This window comes from Cupressus sempervirens, chromosome 3 (genome assembly GCF_028749045.1).
Source record: "Cupressus sempervirens isolate cs-2001-9-10 chromosome 3, ASM2874904v1, whole genome shotgun sequence".
NCBI lineage: Eukaryota > Viridiplantae > Streptophyta > Pinopsida > Cupressales > Cupressaceae > Cupressus > Cupressus sempervirens.
Genome location: NC_143120.1, coordinates 1,097,740,931 through 1,097,762,671, shown reverse-complemented (window position 1 = coordinate 1,097,762,671; position 21,741 = coordinate 1,097,740,931). Strand labels below are relative to the sequence as shown.

General features: G+C 35.4%; 1 pseudogene; it reads right to left on the bottom strand.

Annotated features, from left to right (window-relative positions):
- Window positions 1–3,387: 3,387 nt before the first annotated feature.
- On the bottom strand, window positions 3,388–3,942 carry LOC149570609 (uracil-DNA glycosylase, mitochondrial pseudogene; annotated as a pseudogene).
- Between the last annotated feature and the right edge of the window lie 17,799 nt (window positions 3,943–21,741).

The following is a 21,741-nucleotide window of genomic DNA, read 5'->3' as shown; positions in this document are numbered from 1 at the left end:
TCGGTCAGAAATTCATATATCTCTCTTCTTGTCTAAAACTTAACTTTCAGATCTGCATTACCAAGCTGAAAACTCTTTGAAAACATTTATATATAACTGATCTACACTGGTACAAAGATCCTTTAGAGAGTCACCACTCACAATTGTGAGAAAGATTTTAAAAATATGACTTATAACATGATAGATCTAAACTAAATTTTGAACTTATAGCACTTTGCAAATATTCAAACACTTGGAAGAAATAAATCACTTTAAAATAAATTTGAATATGAATTTACAATAGTATTTTGAAAACCAAAACTAGCTGAATTGACTGAAAATAAAACTTAGTTGACACAATCTGTATTCAACCTTGAAAAATACTAATGTGATGGATAAAACTTAATTGGGGAACAAAAAACCTTGCATACAAAACTGAATATGCACAACATATCAGATATTTTCAAGCTCCTTATCAATGAATTCTTTCATAGACTCCCCAATAGAGTCGCCATTTTTTTGGAGTTTGAAAACATTGTAGGTTTCCAATTACCTTGATGAGAATATGACACATCTAGGGGCAGCTAACTCCCACCTTTAACATTTCATTTTAGACACTAGGAAAACTATAAGGCTTGACCCTTCTACACTTCAGGCTCTATGAAACTTAGGCAGGTGGACCTCATATTCAATCAATATGGTACTAGTGCAAAGACATATCCCTGAATCTATTAAGCAGAAAAAAGTCCTTATATCTCCTAAGACTTACGAAATGACATAAATTTGTAGTAGCTAGATACAAAACCATGGAGTTCATAAGCTAAGTGAGGGCATCACATTTAGGTTCTTCAACATGAAAGGGAAAAGTGTTTGATTAATGATGTTGAATTCAACAAACCCTCATTTGTGTAGGAGTAAGACTTAATGATCCTATAACTGACTAGTGCCTAATCCATTGGGAAAATCCATGAATTAAATGCATACATATGGATACTTGATACTTATTTATATATTTAGATAAATGATCTATTTATTCACCTTATAAATAGACATCCATGTTCAATCTAGATCTCATTCTTACATGATATCCCAATCAATAAACTTGCAACACTGTTGATTTCCCTAAAACATTTACATAACCCCTTGAGTAATAAGAAACAATGAAATAACATACATCCTTAAGGGACTGCAACTACAACCTAAGCTCTTTTTCAAAGATTATAAAACATTGAAGATCACTAACAAAGGAGACAAGATTCAAGATGAAACTCAACCTGCTATTCTTTGTATTAATTTCCTTGAAATAATACATTCATATGCATGAAATGAAAACATAGAAAAACCTAATAGATATGAACTATTTATATTATCCTTCCTAATGCTATTCATACAAGAGAATTATGTTGGAAGAATGGTGTCATAGTATTGGGAATACATCAAGACTGGAACCAAAACCTGGTAACATAGCCATGAGAAAATTTTCTCTAACAAACCGGAACATGTACAATGAGAAAAAATGAGAATGATATAGAGGAAGGGATTCTCAGATTTTCTCTACATCTAACATGTGTCCACTTGAAATTCCCTCTCTTTGACATGAAAAGACTCTCTCTAATCTCTCTCTTCAACGGGTGAATCAAATCCTTAACCATTTTGGTTGTCAAAAGCATAAAATATCTCAAAAACTTGATAGAATAATAACCGCTTTTGATGCCAAATCTCAAAATAAGGCAAAGTCAAAAATTAGTTAAAAAGGCCTCCAAAATACAATACAATCTTCTCAAATTTTTTTCTCCACATTCTAGCTTTAACTAGTCTTCATAACTGCCCTCTAACCAATTCTGATGATCAATGACAAGTTTTGCCTAGTATGTTGAGAATGCCTCAGGAATCACAAATTAGCTTGTAACTCAAACAGATGAATAGCTGTGCAAAAATTGAATTCAAAAATGGAAAAATTAGATCATTCCAGTTTCAGTGGTATATTGGAGTGCCCATTTTGGATAAAAATTTCTCTAGTTATGGCCATTTGAAAATTAGGTCTTTGTCTCATGGCTTTGCACACATTTTGCAAAAATTTAAACTTCTCCCAAAGTTTAAACTATATGATAAATCAGACATTATTTAAAATTTGATGATTGCACATGATCTCAGAGGAAAAGTCTAAAAAAAATAAAAAAATTTAAAACCTTTTGAAATTTCCCTTACAGATTCCATCCGGGTCAAACTTGGTTTGACCATCATCTGCATGTGTTTGGCTCGGGCTTGTATAGCTAGGTGCCACATGTCACCACATTATCTATCCTGCTTGCTTCCACATCAGCATGCCACATGGATGCCACGACATACTTGCTATGTCACTATTGTAACCATCGTGCATCTTTCCCTTAGCGACATAGCAAGAACCACATGAGCTACCACATGTTGTGATCTCATGCACCGTCGCTTGAACTGACCACATCATCGAATGCATTGGTTTGTGGGACATGGCACCTTATGGTTGGTTTAGAGCTCCACATCATTGCTTAGTCATTCTATACCCACTATCAGGTGCCACTTGTCACTCAGTTATTCATTACCTACAACTACATGCAGGACCCACAACAACCCCTACTAGATTTTGAGGTTTTTCGACAATGTGCTATGTCGCTACTGGAAAAACTCGCCATTTTCTTGTAGCAATATAGTGAATCGCCAGATTTTGGACTTTTTTGGCAAGTTTGAAATATGCTAATGTCACCTTGTTTTGTGTGTACATTTGTTCAAAATTTCATCTTATTCGCCTCTAACTATCCTTCATGTCCAAGATGTGTACAGGGCCCCACATAGCATGTAGCTTCCAAAAGCCTTTGTCTTTGGAAATTATGCATATTGAGTACAATACTATTTAAAAAACATAAGTTCTTCCACCACAACACATGTGGGATAAAGCATTCAAATCCACTTTTGCCTACAAATGTCTCTTTTGTTGGTGTGAAGATGTGACTTGTTTTGGGTGTCATTCTCCTATGCAAAGCTATCTCCTTTTCCCCACGTGGACCTGTTTGGTGCTAAGTCTTCCCTTATGCATGCCTTGCATGGGCATTTTGGAACTTGTAGTTCTTGCTTAACTGGCCCCTACTCCAAAAATGTGGGACTCTATTCTTCTAACCATGCTGCCTACTCATCTTCATGGGTTGGTATTTCTTTAAAGTTTATTGGCACCTTCCTCTTTGGTGTAGGCTGCAATTGCCTAGTCATTATCTTCTTTAATGGCATCTATATCCTTTGTTACATTTGGCTGCTACTTTCCTTCACCTTCATGCCGTGTGGGGTCTCTATTTCTTAGCTGCCAACTGCTCTACTTAAAACTGTGGCACCTTCATTTTTATGCATGTGCTCCTTTCTTGCCACAAGGTCTTTATGGCTTTAGTTGGTGGCTTCTCTATTGCTCATTTCCTTGTTTATTGGCATGAGCTCCTTTTTTAAAAAGTGTGGGTTTGCTTGATGTGCTTGCACAGTGAGTAGAGTATTGAGCAAAAGAACACCAAGCATAGCCCACCTCTCCCAGTTTCCATGTACAGGGTTGGATCTCTTTAAATATATTTACTAAGTTTGGAGGTATTTTGATACCATTTGGAATAGATAAGCAAAACCCCATTTCTTGGCCTGGACCATGGTAAGGATCTTGACCAATAATGAAAACCTTCACTTTGTCAAATGGGGATGAGTTTAGGGCATTGAATACAATAGCATGAGGTGAATAAATGGGAATACTTCCTCTATATTTATGTGTCACAAATTCTGAAAGCTTTTGCATGTACAGTTTTTGAAATTCACTTAGAAGTGCATCCAACCAGGACTCTTCAACAATAAGATGTTCTAGCTTTGGAAAAGGCATTCCTTTTCCTTGGCATCTACAAATCTCTCTTCACAAATCTTGTATGTGCGTTGGGCTATCGCTAGTGATTTGTTCATTTCCATTCATATAATTTGCTCATAATTCAAGTGCAATTGAGAAATGGCAGCAACTTCTTTTGACTTTTGGCTACCATTATCTCCAAAAGTGGAAGAGGAAGAAGATTGGACACCTAACTTGTCATTGTGTGAAGCATGGAGGATTTGGTCTTTGCTGAAAGAATTTTCTCATACAATGTTTGATGTAGCCTAAAGAGCACATAATATGAATCTTTGCCATAGAAAATCTTAGAATCTTTTTGTGTTCTATTGTTTGAACTAGATGGGACATGCTTCTGCAAAAGGTTTGGCCATTAGGTGCCCCATCCTTTCTCTAGAATTCATTATTAAGCAATTCACTCCTCATCTTATTAATCTGGCACAAATTATTTGGGCCCCAAAGTGGGTTCGGCTAAAAAAAAATTCATTTCTGAACAATTGATTATCTCAAATTGATCTACTCCTCATCTGATGCTGATCAAAATCAAATTTAACTGCTAAACAATCGATTTGAAGCTCATTTTACATAATTTGCAAACTGTCAATTTAATACTAGAGGGTCCTTTGATCATTTTAAAAAATTGACCAGAACACCTGATCAGGCTTCGAAAACTGGCACATTGAATCTTTGTTATGTATACCTGTACCATGTCAAATCTCATCTCATGAAAAATTTGGGGTCAAAAGATATTGACAGTCAAAGTTTCCCTCTCAGAACTACCTACAAGAAAACAAGTTAGAAAACAATCAATTGTGTTTGGAATCTGCTTCGAAAATTGGGCAAACTAACACTTGGGAAGACAAAAATTGGCGTATCGGTTCACTATCACAAGGAGAATATGGATCTACAATTTGGGTTCATGACGAATAACATGGTGTAAATGGTGAGTGGTCAAATTGGGCTACTCAAATTTGCAAACTGGAAACAATGGCAGAAAAGTGATTTTTGCAAATAGAATGGACCTGGAAAGGTGTGCAAACGAATTTGTCAAGATTTGAAAATTGAAATACTTAAAGTATTTTTGGAGTACAACATAGCGGTACAATCCATTTGATCTCATCTATCATAGATTTCAAGTTATAACATCACGAACAGGGCTTCTGACAAATCTACAAATGCTGATACCAGTAAAAAGCTAGAAATTGCATTTGGAATCATGTTTGGAAACTAATCAAATAGATTCATCATAAGCTCAAAATTGAAACTTAATAATTCTCTAACCTCAAAAATGCAACATAAAAAGAATTTTAGCATTTTGGTCAACTGGGTCAAAGTTATAACAAGTCAAATAGGGCCTTCCAGAATTATGTGCAATTCATATCAGCATGACATTGATAATTAACCAAATTTGAGCAATTCAAAACCTACGCAAACATACTTGAAATGACTTGAAAGCTAAAATATAGGCTCTTAGGTATGGACAGTAGACACTCCCAAAGTGGCGAGTCATGAAACTGGGCACAAGATATTCAGATGCAAACATGGCCTCCTGTCACTATTTGAGACTTTGGTGAAAATGCAGATTTGACAAATGCTCAAAATGGGACTTCACGAAATGGCTCAAAATGACAGTTTATCATTATGGAACATGTGGATATGCTGAATGGAGGGTGCTAGAAGCATTAAACAAATCATGGGGCTCAAAGTACAATCGAGTACACACTCATCAAAAAGCATTTATGAGGCTTGATTTTCTCAACGGTGCTCAAAATCAAGGCTACAATTTTGAGCGCCAACATATTCCTCAATATGTTTTTTTTTTAAACTACTGGTTACATAACTTCTTCCTCCAAATAATCTTGAGATGCCTCCATTGCCAGTTATATCTTTACTTGTAGTTGTTGAATTAAATCTAGCTTCACTACTCCTCTGCAAATGATGTCTAGTATGGATCCACTTGAGCATTTCCCTCACTTATTTTTGGTTTCTCTACAATATGTCTAGGACCAAGACCAAATAAAATTCTTGAAAAGTGCATGTCCTTTAACACAAGAGACCATGCACTTCAAATTTAGTAAGGAATCCCAATCTGTGATGCTCAACATCTTCCTTCTATTCTGAAACCAAAATGCAATTATAGCATGGATGGACTGCCACCGTATAAAGAAGGGTTTGAAAATGGTTTTTCATTGATGTCATGGGAAAGGACATGGTGAACAATATCCCTTTATGGCATGATCTTCTACTTTTGCATGGAACTCCAACACATGTGTATCCCCTAATTTTCAATGGCTTTTTTCCAATGAATCATCCATTCTAAGTGGTCTATTATAATGTTAGGCACAAGCAACTTGTTCCTCTTGTATATCCATGAAGGTAAGCTCCAAAATTTACTTCAAACTATTGAAATGTGCTCTTTCTATTTATCTACCAAGTCCTCATGCCATTTGATCTCGATTTTATTGAGTTACCCTCAACCTAGGTTATGAAGCATAAGTTTGGGGAAATAAAACAATGCTCACTTGTGAGAAAAAGAATATTTGGATACTCATTTTGTAATTTCTTTAAACTAACTAGATATATGGTATATTCTAGTCCCACATTTGGAGTGAAAGGATACCTGTTATAGCTATAACAACCTCCATTGTCTCCACCACCAAGATTCACAAACAAGGCAAGGATTGGTTTTAGGAGATTACTTGTACTCAAAGGATTCTTAAATGTACTTTTTCTCATTTCCCATGATTTCACATACCACTTTCAAATTGAAAAGTCATCTTGGCATCCACAACTTCAAACTTCTTATAGGATCAAGGATAACCTCTTACAATATTTGGAATTAAAAAGTGGAAAATGGTCTTCAAATTGATCCTTAATGCCATTCTCAACCAAAAATCATCTTTGTAATAATTTTAAAATATCATTACTTCCCCCTCTTTTTTAAAACATCCTTTATAACCCAATGCCTTATCAATCTAATGGGATTAGTTGGGCCCCAAAGTGGGTCCAGCTAATTTTTTCTTTTTTCTTTTTGAACAACTAACATCTCATAGTGGCCTATTGAATCGTCTAGTTCTAATCAAGATCAAAATTAATAATTGAACCACAATTTACAACTTGTCTGCAACTTATCAATTTCTTGCTAAGGGGTCCTTTGACCAGCTTTAAAAAATTGATAAAAACACCTAACTGAGATCTACAATCAAACATATTGATTCTATGTTCTATATACTTTTACCTTTTCAAACCTTATCTCATGATTAATTATTAGTCAAAAGATATTGACTATCAAAGTTTCCCTCTCAGAACTACCTGCATGCAAACATGTTAGAAAACAACAAAACATGTTTCGATTTGGCTTTAAAAATAGGGCAAACTAACACTTGGGGAAACAAAAATTGGGAAATTGGTTCACTATCATGATGAAAATATAAATATTCAATTAGGGCTCATGACAAGTAACTGGATGCATTTGGGGAATGGTCAAAGTGGGCTACTCAAAATTTGTAGATTGAAACATTGGTAGAAAGGTGAGTTTTTGCAAATGGAATGGACCTGGGAAAGTGTGTAGATGGATTTGTCATGATTTGCAAATTGGCACACTTAAATAAAATTAGAGTAGAACACAATGGTACAATCCATTTGATCTCACCTATTATGGATTCAATAATATAACATCACAAATAGGGTTACCGACCAATCTGCACTTTATGCCACTAGTAAAACTTTACAAATTACTTTTGGAATCATGTTTGAAAACTGATTAAATGGATTTTTCATAAGCTAAAAATTGAAACATAGCAAGTATCTAAGCGTTATAATACAATGCAAAAGGAATCTTTTCATTTTGGTCACTTGGGTCAAAGTCATTACAAGTAAAATAGGGCCTTCTAGAATTTTGAGCAATTTGCATCAGCACAACAATAATAAATGACCGAGGTTGAGGGATTCAAAACCTAGTCAAAACATATCAAAATGACTCAAACTATGAAATATAGGTTCTTTGGTATTGATACTAAACACTCCCAAAGTAGTGAGTCATGAAACATTATTGGGTGCAAGATATTTAGATGCAAACTAGGCCTCCTATTGTTGTTTAAAACATGAAAATGCAGATTTGGACATTACTCAAAACATAACTTCACAAAATGAATCAGAATGGAAATTTATCTTCATGGAATGCATGGACATACTGAATGCAAGGTGTTAGAAACATTAAACACCTCTTAGGCCTTGAAAGGATAGCCGGGTACACATGCATTAAAAAGCATTTATAGGGCTTGATCACATCAATGGTACTCAAAATCAGGGCTTCAATTTTGAGTCCCGATAGTGGCTCTATCTAGGGATTCATGTCCCTTGTAGGCATGGAAAGGATTTAGATCTCTAGGAGAAGTAGACCACAGACTTGACAACAAAAATTTCCTTCGAACAACTTTATTGAAAGCAAGAAACAACTACTCCTAGACTGTACAAATAATGGCCTTGGGCCACCGAACTTCAACAAAATCATTTACCTCTATCATATATTTGATTCTCATCTAAAATTTAATGAGGTAAGTTGGAAACATGATTTCTATTAGTTTTACTAATCAGATTTAGCATTGCGAATCAACTCACTTGGAAAAATAGAATCTAAACCTTCACTTTCATAATGCATATAAAAGCTATGATCACTCTCTACAACTTTCTCATTATGAAAGTTCTGATCAGCATGCTCAAAAATATCAAACTCAAACTGAAATTCCCCTTCATTTAATGAATCAGGCATGCTATCAATCTTGAACATGAAAGCTTCATATTCAACATGGGGAAAAAAATCACACATACCTTGAAATTGTGTATCCTTATGTATAACCAAATGGTATTTGAATGAGAAATTAGACTCATACTCACAAATATCATCAATGTCAACATCTAAAACTAATCTAAGATCTTCTAATGACTCTTTGAAATCAAAAAATTGATTAGCCATCACATTAGAGTATTCACCATAAAATTTGGTGCAAGGTGCATGTTGATCTTCAATAACAACTTCATCAAATAGCTTGTTACCAACATCATGAGATGAAATCTCATCATCACTTTCACTATCATATCTAGAAGAAAAGAAATCTAATCTCTTATAGTAGTAAGACAATGTATCATCATCAAGATCATCCTCAACTAAATCTAAATATTTCATATGCTCTTCAAAAAGTGGGTTGATAACTCCATCCAAAGCTCCTTTGTAGACATTATGACAAGTGATGCACTAATCAATATCAAACTCTTCACCATATAAAGGATTCAGGAAAACTTTGAAACCATTTCTAACATCACTATAATGGAGAATTTTAACATATGAAGAAGAGAAATTAGAATCATTACATGAAGATATACCATCCACTCCATCAACAAAACATGTAGAATATAAGTCAACATTACTTTCATTGTCTTCATCAAGATGCTTGAAAGTCTTGCTAAAAAATCATCTTTCATCTTACCAATAGGTGTTGATGCATTAATATTAGGATCATTTGTAAATTTTTGATTACTACTACATGCAACCTTATGAAATTTATCTGCACAATTAGGTAGTTCATCCTTATGAATGATCTTCTTATCCTCATATTGTGCAGACAACTCTTCTTCACAACTTTCAACCTCAAGCTGATTTACATAATTTTGAAATGGAACTTCACTTTCGGATTTAGAAAAAGAACTCATACCTTTACTAGCATAAGAGTACTCACTTTCTTCATTGTTTTCTTCTTCCCAATTTGCATTATACTCATATGAAGATGAACATATATTATCACTATCCGCTTCTTGACTTGAGTAACCACTCTCATCATTGTCTTCACATGATGCTTCTTCATAATATATCAAATTGGCAACTTTACCTTCATCACTTGAAGCATGAATTTCAACTTCTTCATCCTTATACTAAGATGAACATTTTTAACCTTCAAAGTTTATAATATTCTCAACATAATGCAATCTATCAATAAGAGAAGGAATAACTAAAATCATTTCTTGCATATCTAACTGATCAAGTGAATCCACCTTATCATCCACTACTGAAATACTACAAACATTTGCACTTTGTTTATCAAGAATAGAATCATCTCTCCTTTGAAACCAAGAAACTTCATTTGCACATGTCTTTAATTCTAAATTTTCAAAAAATTTATTACCACAATAGGGGTACCTACTTGCTGATCTAAATCTGAACACTCTACACGACATTGATTTCTTCTTTGAACCTCATCTTGCTAGCAAACACTTCTAGAGAAATGACTCCTAGTTAAACTGTATTTTATGTTATTTTCAATCTCTATTGTTATTATGAGTGCTTGATGTAAAGTCTTAGGTTCTTTATCTTTTAATAGATAATTCATCTTCTTATCAAATGCATCAAGATAAACCACTAAACACATTTGATCATCCAACTTACCATTTTTAGGAATCTCATTTACAACTTTTGCAAATCTAATAATGAATTCAAGAACTAATTCATCATTCCTGATTTGGATCTTCAAGAATTTCTCAAAATAATAAAAAATGCTTACTCTTTCCTCAAACTACTTCATGAAGGCTGAAATTAATTCATCCCAAGATGAAATAGAACATGCCATAGAAAGGAAAACCAGTCTCTAGCATCACCTTCTAAAGTTTGAACAAACAACTTCATATGTACATCTTTGCGGGCAATCTCAAAATCACCAATCAAATCACAGAACATCTGAATATGATGACTATATGAATTTTCATGTTTCCCATTGAACTTAGGAAAATAATTTCTAAGATCATATGGCATAGGGTTTGGAAAACCATGAATGCCATCAAAATTTAACAGCATGTATCTTTTGGCAGAAATAGATCTAGAATTCTTATACATGGACTACATGCTAGGTAAAAAGACATTTGTCATTTCTAGCAAACTTAAAACTCATTCACTAATAATGCTTTCAAAATTTATTACTTGTAGCAGATCTGGAAACTTTTCTACCAATTCATGCTCCAAAACATACTTCAAAATATAAAAACATTTATTGAATCCATCCTTCACAAAGTATGTTGAGATATATCAAATCATTCTCCTACTTAGTGCTGAAAATACCACTTGATGGAGAATCTTTTGTAGAATTTACTTTCATGGAAAATAAATCTTATGAAAGTGGAAAATACTTTTTAATGTTGATGCCTACAAACTACTTCAATGCTGCAAATAATGAGCAGGTTCATATCTTATTTGGATTTAGTAACTTTTGCATTGCATCTCACATAATTGTCTCACCCATTGTCAAGAACTTGAGATAAATTCTTCAAATATGCATTCCAATTGTTGTATCCTTCATAATACCTTCAACTTCACAATGCACTGGTATAGAGATATAACTTCAAGTTGCCACTCACTTAGTGAGAAAAGATTTTCCTAACTTGCAAGACATAACAAGCTGGTCCAAAATTTATAATAAGTATTTGAAAAACTTTATACAACAACTGGAGAATTTCACAATCTAGATAAAGTGAAAGAAACTTATATTCTTGACTCTTTAGATTTTCACCAGCACTTTGTGGTCACTTGGATATAAACATGAGAACAAACACGTGATTTTAGAAATGCTTATTCATTACTAATCTTCAAAGTTATTGCTATCAAGAATAAGGCATAACTAGGAAACACAAAATTCAGCAAGGACATGAAAACTACGCCATAATTCCTCACTGTTGTATTACTTTCCTTGTGTCTCTCCCCAGTAGAGTCACCATCTTATTTGCTTCTGATTTAACAGATTTAGAAATAACCAAGAAACCAAACCAATACATCTAAGGCTAGCAAATTTCTATGATGGATGCACTTGACTGCTAATCTTGGGCCAACTATAAGGTAGAACTCCTTCTTCACTTCAAGCTCTGCAACACCTAGGCGGGTTAACCTTGTGATGCAGGAGCATCCAGAGGTATAAGGGTAATCCTGTGTCACCCAAAAAAATGTACTTAGACTTAGTTTCTGTTTCATGTGTTTTAATTTTTGGATACCCATTTGGGTCAAATAAAGGTTCCAACTCTCTCACAGTTCCACTATCAGTGTGCTAGAAAATCCTGAAAAAATAGGAGCATGTAATTGGGCCATCATTTTGGTGAACTAGGAGGTGTAAATTGGCTAGATGAATGTAATTGTAATTTAGAGCATTCTAGAAAAAGAATCAGGTCAAAAGGCCCCATGGTTTGAAAGTTATTGCAAATTTTTGAGTTTTGGAGACCTCCTAAGAATGCTTCAAAGTCAGGTTAGGGGCATTAAATGACCTCAAAAAGGGCCAAAAAATGGGGGATGAGCGAAGCTATCCATAAGGCTATAGAGTGCTTTGAGAGCTTTCCAGAAATGTAAACAGTCCGTCAATCAGAGCTACGGTTCAAAAGTTATGCCTCCCAAAAGTTTGGTTACCATTTTTGGATTCCTCTAGATTTGCACCGACTTCTAACACAGCTTCTAGAACCTTCTATTTGGATGGTGGATGCCTACTAGCACTTTCTAGAATGTACTCCTAGTCCTTAACCCTTTGGGGTCTATTTAAGGAGACTGTTGGCATTGTAAAAGGTAGTTCGGGGTGGAGTTTGAGAGGAGGTGCTGAAAGGAGAAATTATCTCCAGATTTATGCTATTGTAAGCCCTTAGGGCATGTTTTAAATTTTATTTTCTCTGTACTATTGTACTAGCTTATTTTCTCAGTAAATATAATTTCCCATTTCTATTGTGTCCATTCTGTTCTTGGGTTGTGTCCCCATCAAGTGGAGTGTCCCCATCACCTTGAGGTTCTATAATATGGTACTAGTGCAAATAAACATAAAATCTAAACCTATTAATAGTAGATGAAACCCTTATAGCTTTTGATACTTATGCAATAACTAGGGATAACTTTAATAAACCCCTCCCTAGAAAAATATGTAAAATGCTAGTGAATTAAACATTAAATATGCAAGAAAATATTCTAATCAATGACAAATTTTTCATTTGAGGCAAGGGAAAAAATTATTTTCTATTGGCACAATTTTCTTTTCCATGTCAAAATTTAATAATGATTACGGAAAATTAATTTTATTTTTTTGTGTATGAAAATAAATGTAGGTGGTTTTTTTTTAGTCAAACATTTTTTGTAATGTAAGAGGCAAATCAATTATTTCATATAACACAAAATATTAATATAGTTGGCTAATATGCCAATTTATAAAGAGAGATTATTTAATTTTTTGGTGAATTAATAGAGTCACAAGTGGTCTATAACCCACCTGCCAATTGTACACTATATAGTGTACTTGTAGTATGCTAATCCATTAAGATTTAATTAATAATGTGTCTTTTTTTATTACCAACTTGGTCGTCATCACTTTTAATGTTATCCTTATGGTGAAAGGAATTAATTTGGACTGTTGATGTAATATAGATCAATGGCTTTAGATCTATTTCGGGTGTAATTTTAAATGCCATACCATAAAGTCTAAATGTTCCTAAAATTAGGACACATGTCCCAAAGACCAAAATAGTTGGCTAAACAGGGGCAGTTGGAGACACATGTCAATAAAATCGCAGGCAATACTCAACCCAAGGGAAAATTTTATTTTATTTTAAGGGTGAAATAAAATTGTCCAATAAGAAAACATTAGGGAAAGACTAAATTTTTTTAAAAAATAATTGTATTCTGAAAGTAGATTACATTGGTGATTGAACCAAGATTTGGGACCAATCATGTGTAAATTAGTGATCGATTAGCCTAGGATTTGGACCCAAATTATTTAATATCTTGGTGATATGGTTCACCCCATACACAGGTTTTATTTTCCAATTGCTATTTCCCAAAGATATAGAATAGCCAATTGGTGAAGATTCACCACTAAAAAAATCACTAGCAATAACATAGGAATGAAATAGCTACAAATCATAACCTACAAACCCATAAGCTAAGTGAGGGTTAATTCCTTTCAACCCACTACAAAACATGAAAAACTAAATTGATTTGATTAAAATTATTTGTGCAAATGACTTTCATTTCAGCTTGCATCTGATTTAGTGATCGATGCCTTATCCATTGCAACATAGAGTCACTACTAGCAAGATGAGCTAACTTGAGTGCCTTACAATTAAGTTTATCAATTGAAATCCCCAAACTCTATTCTTACTAGCATCCCCTCTGTACACCTAGAAACCCTATCAAATCATTAAAGCATTTACTTAACTCCTTGAATTAAAAGCAACAACAAATCTAATACAAAACTCATCCAAGTTGTCTTAAATTAAATGAACTTTATTCATTCAATCACAAAGTTAACAACATATGAAGAATTAGAAGATAGAATAAGAGAACATAGATAATTCGTTGTAAATACCCTTTTTGTATTTATCCTTGGAAAGATTGAATACATTAACTGGTAACACTAAATAAAATTTAGGATATATTACATGATCTTGTAGACACCCAAAATTGTCCAAATACCCATTTCATGACCAATTAAATAAATTTTTATTATTTATTTAATTACCCTACCTTTAATTAAATAAATTTACATTTTTTTAATTATATTTACCTTTTCTTGATTTAAATAAACTAAGGTTTATTTAAATCCTAGCCTTTCCACTTGCATCCTAACCCATTCACTTTAATTAAGTAAAGTACTTCATTTACTTAATTAATCCTTTGCTAATACCACTTGGAATTAAATATTAAATTTAATCCTATTTGAGCACATGGCTCCTAACATTGACCCCCACCTAACCTCACTTTCCTAACCTAACCCATCATTCTAAGCCTACCCACTACCTAATCTTGCTTACTTTTCCTAACCACCTTGCTAATCACCCTTTAATCCTAAGTGTGTGCTCACACACATGTGAGGAATCCTCACACATGTCTGAGGAATGCTCACACTTCCCACACCCCTCATGCCTTCCATGCCTCTTGCACACTTTTCCTCTTGCATGAGAGTCAAAGGTGTCTCACACATGTGTGAGAAGCCATGCTTCTCACACCTCTTACACTTGTCATTGATCATGTCATCATCAAAGGTTGCTCACACATGTGTGAGCATCTTTCCCCTACCCTAATCCACATGGAGTCTACTTGGCCTCCACCTCATGGACACCTCATTGATCCTGTGAGATCTTAACCCTTCATCTTGCCTTTAATCTCAACCGACCATTGCATCTCATTTCCTATAAAAGGAAAGCCCTCTCCTCATTTCCACATCTACTATCTACCCCATTGTTATGTTGCAGGAATTGTGAGCAACCACATCCCATAAGAAATGAAATCATCAATCACTTGGTAATTTCATGAGGTTTGCATTAGAAGATTAAGTTATTTTGATTTCATGTTATGCTTATTTACATTTTTATCTTCCATATTTTGAGTTTTGCATGATCATGTAGGAATAGATGTTAGTTGCTTAGTGTTTATTCCGTTTATTACATTTTTATGCAATACGTTTTGGCACGCTAAGTGGGACCCACTTCATGGGTTTGAACTAACCATCTAATGTATTTTTGAGTTTATTTATGAGTGTTCAAGTTTGTAGGTTGAGGATGCACTTGGAGATAAAATCTTATGAAGAGCCTCTAATCGAGCCATAAAGCTCATCATCATGTTTGGAGCACATAGGGGAAGTTTTTTGACATAAAAAACTCTATATTTCCAAGTTGTAGAGGTACATATACATTGAATATATTCTTCATTATTAGGAAAACTAAAAGAAAAAAAACTCCTTTGTTAATAAATAACTAGCTAAAAAGGGGGCGGAGGGGGGGGGGGGGGGGGGGGGGCGGGGGGTGTGGGTGTGTGGGTGTGTTTGCCTTTATTTTTGCTTTATTTTATTTATGTTTTATAATATATATATATATATATATAGCTTTATCTAGGCTTTGCCCTTTATATATATAATTTTTTTTTTTTTTTTAAAGGGGTACATGTTTGTTAGTTTATATATGTTAGTTTAAATTCAAAAATAAAAATAAAAATAAAAATAAAAAATAATTTTTAACTCCGTTTTTGTGCTGCTGCAGGCTACCGCCACAGCACCACTAGTAGCGGTGCCTGCGAGTGGCGCAACTACCACCATTGCCCCCCACCCTGCAACTCCCACCATTCTCGTTGCCTCCTCCCCATCGTGCAACGACAAGCCGTAGCCACATTCTTTGCTTGTGATGTCATTGTATCCATGGCCTACGACATCTCGCAACCGCGGCACCAAAATTTGATGCACCACCTACCTCCAGCGAGTGGCGCAACCACATCCTGCAGCCCTATCTCCTATCACCACTTGCACCAAAACCCTCACCTGTAACCTAATCATTCTCCCCCCCCACTCCCCACCAAAGCCATGACCACCTACCTTACCTCCTTGCATTGCCCTAGCTCCATTGCCCTCCATCCCCACTTGCCACCCCTTGATAGCTCTCCATTCCCTCCTCTCAAGTGCCGCTTGTGGCCTTTGCTACCACCGAAACTCACAACCACCACTCCAATCCCTGCTTCCCCTTGAAAAAACCTCCCTCTTGAGCTATGGATGCCTCCTTCATGCCACTTTAAATCCCTCTTGCATTTCCTAACCACCCTCCCATGAGTTGTTTGTAGTTCCCGACGGTCATTGCTCAGCCCGACACCACTGCTCCCTTGTCTCCCGTCTGCACCACCTTTGCTGCACTACAACTTCACTTCCTGTGACATCCTTTTCCTGCCGACTGCTTACCCTCCTCCACACCCATAACCCTCCTACCAGCGGCATCTTGCATCTCCCCACCTGCTCCTACCACCGGTCACGGCCATTCAAACTCACCCCCACCTCCACCCTTTTCATAAAAACTTTTTGCTTCTTTTTTTTTAAATATTTAGTTTCAATTATAAGTTTTTTTTTTTTTTGTTCAACTTTATTCTTTTTGTATAAAAATAAAATTGATCTTTTTTTAATAAGCCACATAGAACTTTTCATTTAGCAAAAATGTCAAAAAAAAAAAAAAAAAGGTGGACGTGCCTCTAACTGTCAATTTTAATCTCTCAAGTCACTGATGTCATTACTACAAAATCATTCCACATGCTCTTCTAGACCATAAGGAGCAGCCTTTGGTTTTTTGCTCATAACTTGAGCATATGAACTCCATTTTTGAAAAACAAGATATCACTCAAAAGTTGATTCTAAGCCCGTCATCATGGTGTTGGTTTCATTAGATTTTGATGTTGTTTAGATCCTTATTTTTTCTATCAAATACCAAAATTTGTGCTAACCTTTTCATTGCAGGGTTGTTTCATGTTTATCCTACATTTTTGCTACCCTAACTTGTGGTTTTGCAAGGATATTTTCTCACTAACCATATTGCTTGCAATTTTTTGCCTTAATTTTGTTTTGGAATAAACTTGTATGCTTAAACACTCATCTTTGAATGCATGGTTAAAGCTAAAACAATCAAACACACTCTTGAATGCCTTAAGGAAATTGACATGAATGCTTAGGCTAGAAAACATTTGGAATTGGTGCTTAAAATGAACTCACACAATCTTGAATGCCTTAAGGGAAATTGATTTCATTGTCAGCAATTTGCTTATGCACATGCTTGATTTTCTTTCTTATTGATGAATCTACGCTTTCATTTATGTTGATGATAATTTTAAGTTGGAAAGAACATTGTATGCTATAAACACGTGTGTCTTCAACATAGATTACAAAACCTAAAGCTTCATTGGGAAAGAACATGTGTCTGCTAAACCCCAAGGCCAGTTACGTATTCTCTCCCCTCTTGCCTTCGGGTGATCTTGGGTTCACAAAAAATAAGTGGTCTTGTTTTTCTTTTTTTAGGAGGCCTGCTTGGGGATTTGTCACCCCTTGGGATGACCTCAACTCTAGTGTTCTGGCGGAGTATAAAAATTGGGAGGTGAATTGAAATACACCTCTCTTGGAAGTAAAATCTTGTTACTCTTGGCTAAGCCCCAAAGAACTTTAGACCTTTGGGAAGTGAAGGAGGAGATTTGGGTTACTGTCTCCCCCTAGCTGTGTGGCATTATTTTCTTTCATCTACAAATTTGAGCCTCACATACCTTTTGTATATTGAGGACACCCTCTAGTTGATCCTTGTGCATCCTAGTTGAAACCTTATAGGATTATTGTTGTGTTTGATGTGCTTGAATGTTTGAAACCCTCCTCATTGAAGGGGACACACCAACTACACTTGTCTTGTATATATTTCATTGTATATATTTTGCATCTCAAATTTGAAAAATCCAAAAACATTATAAAACATAAAAATACAAAAAAAAAATATCATAATACTTCAAAAATCCACAAAAAAAGTCTTAGTGTAGGTCTTCTTAGTCAAGTTTTCCACATCATTCCATGTCACTTCTTCTTCACATCAAATTCATCACCCTCATACATCTCTTGTCTTCATCATTAAAACTCTTCCTTAAGATCTTAATCATCTCTATTCATCTAAGTGATTTCCTTGTCTTCCTAATCATTCAATCAAATCCATAATCTTCATCCTAGTCATGCTTCATAATCCAATTTCTGATTCAAGTTCCTTGGCCAATCTCATAATTCATCCTTAATTAAATCCTTCACATCATCATCCTTCTAATCTAATTGCTTGTCAAATTCAATCATTTCTAATCAATTCTTAATCCGATCCATTTACATATTCATCCATAATCAATCTTTCTAATTTCATTCACGTCTTCTTCTAATTCAACTTTGCATCAATCTTCTACTTTGGACATAGGATAATTGTCACAAACATTGGACTTTCATTTAAATTTCACATTCACTTGTTTGCAATATCATAGGGTTTTTATCAAATGAAAGCAAAACCTTATCCAAATCACATCAAATAAAATCAAATTCAATCATATCAAATCAAGTCCAATTCAATTCAAATCAAATTGACACAAAAGTCCAACATTGCTCCTAGTCTTAAGTTCATATTCCATCCATCATCGAATCTTTCATCACTCTTCCTCTAACATCTATGGATACAAATTTACTTAATCAAATGGTTGACAATCTTCAAAGACAATATGGAGGTCTACCTCCTGTTCAACCTACATATCAAATCCATCCTCAACACTTCATATCCAACTTTAATCCATCTCATGTGCATTATTCTTCTACCTTTGACAAGGGAAATCCACCACATTATCCTTCACCCACATACAATTCCATTCATAGCCCACACAATTCCTCAAATAGCAATGACCTTGCCAAGGAAATGGAGCAACTATAGAATTATCTCTTAGCAAGTCAACGAAAGGAGTTTTATTTCCATGCCATGTGTCCTCTTCCTCCATGTTTTGAAGACCATAGTCCTCATGTCCCATCCAACCCCAACTCCCCATGCAATTCCCCATACTTTGAGCTTAATGTCAAAAACCATCATCCCAATCCCCTACCCGTACTTCCACCTTCACACAATCCTAATCCTCCAAAATCCACATCATCCCCACCTCGTACGGGGTATTTCTCATCATTCTTGGCTAAGTGTAAAGAACAAGATAAAGAGCCCAAATCATCCAAAGTCATACCCCCAATTCCATCTCAAGATCTTCCTCTAAAGCATGACATTATAGATTTTTCTTCTCCTCAAGATCCAAGAATTTATCCATCCCATCATTCCCCTATCCCTCAAGATCCATTTATCCCTCTTAGTCCATATCATGATTCCCTTCCTAATCAATATCAATGCATCTCATGTACCACACACCTTACTAATTCTGCTCCATCTCAAGAGTTATCATCCGTAGATCCTCCACTTCATGCAGAAGTTCCTTCCATCCCATCCACTAATACTCCTCCATGTCAAGATCAAATCACTCCATCTCATGATTCCATTCCCTCCACTCCATTATGTGATTCTATTCCATCTCATGGTCCACTCATTCTGCTAAATGACCCTCTTTTAAGTCAAGATCAAAGGTCCCCTTCATTTTCCTTTCATGATCCCACCCTAGCTCAAGATCCTATTATCCATCATAATCCCCCTTGCAATCCTAATCCTCCACATGATCCTATCACACCTATCTAATCCACTCATGAACCCCATATACCTAGACTCACATCTTGTATTAAAAATGATAAGCATCCCATTGAAGAAATAATGTCTCAAGATGTTGGTATGCCTTCCACTTCTTCAAAATCCAAAGCTATTCCTTCCAAACCTAAATCTCCCCATCATTCATCTTCGAAGTCCATTTTGGGCCCTTATATCCCTATTCCCATTCCTTCCTCACTTCTATCCATCTTGGGTCCTTATGTTCCACTACCAAATCCTTCATCCCTTCCTTCCATTTTGGGTCCTTACATACATCCATCCACCATATCCATGTTTTCTACTTCATCCCCTCATGCTCCTAAAGATCAACAAAGGCACACATCCTTGAATTCCTTACAATGTTCACCATCGATACGTTCTCCACCCCATTTACCTTCATGCACTAATACCATGGCCAATGGAAGCAAATTGGATGCCAAAGAAAAATTGAATAAAGCCAAAAATCCACATAAATCCAAGGAACAACATGTCACCTCTAAAAGACATGTCCAAGAAAAGACAAATCTGATCCAGAACAAATCAAAAATGCAAAAAAAATGTTGATCCCAAAGCTACTTAATGTAGCAATGAATCTAAAAGAAAGATTCAAAATAACATCTAGTCTTGCTAATCCAAAGGCTTCCCTCATTCATAAATCATCCCAACTTCCATTTTCCAAATCTATTTTGGGTCCTTCTATACCCAAATCAACCATCCTAAATCCATCATCTCCTTCATCCATTTTGGGTCGCTATATCCCAAAATCCAAACTTTCTCCTACATATTCTCCACAATTTTCTCCTTTCCATCACCCTTCAAGGTGTGTACTAATGATGATCTTTTCGCCTCCTTCATCGACTCATTCACTAGTCCTCAAACCTAGCATCCATCAACCATGTCTTCCTCCCACCCACTCCACCCCCTTAATCCACACTTTTTCATAAGTCTTCATCCTTCTTTTCACCATCCTACCAACATCTATGAGAAAATAGTCAAAACCCTTGAAAATAACAAAAAAAAATACCAAAGAAAAATGGAAAAGATATCAAGGGATCCCATCCATGTAAATAGATGTTTGAGTCCTCCCTTCATTTTCCTATCATGTGTCCATTGCCTTCAAAGTCCACTTATCCATCCACTCACTTTTCCTCTTCCACTTGCACTCTACACTAGGGGCAAGCTCCATCCATACCACACTTTCATCCATATCTTCCCTACTTCCATCTGTCATTCATCATCCTTTTCCATCTTTGATCTTGGCTTTCACTTTCTTTTCATCCATCCATATGCACTTTTTGTACCCCTTGCACATTATCCATACATTTTCCTAGATACTTCCATAATTCTTCCATATATTTGATCTTGACATATTATCTATATATTGCATCCCTTCGTCCTTATCATGGTCATCCATTTTCCATCCATACTCCTACATAATTCCATCCCCCTTTCATATGTCCTTTATCTTGGTTATCCCTTCCATATCCCTTATTCATTCCCCTTTCATGCCCATGCTCTTGATCACTATTAGATGCACAATACCAAATTTTTCATACATGCTTTGAAAGAGCACATGCCTTCTCTTCCTCCATAATCTAGCCTTCATACCATCTTTCCATTTTCACACATCCTTTCCCACCCTCTTTCCTTCTATTTTCCTATCCTTGGTATGGGGCATTGGGACTCCTTTGAAACATGATCATTGGCTCAGCATTTTTTTGATCCCATGCCATTTGGCCCCACATATCCTTTCACCATTCCTTTCATACACCGACTCACATTTCTTTTCCTCCATTTACCCTACCTTGGCTCTCCTTCATCATTGGTCCCAGTCC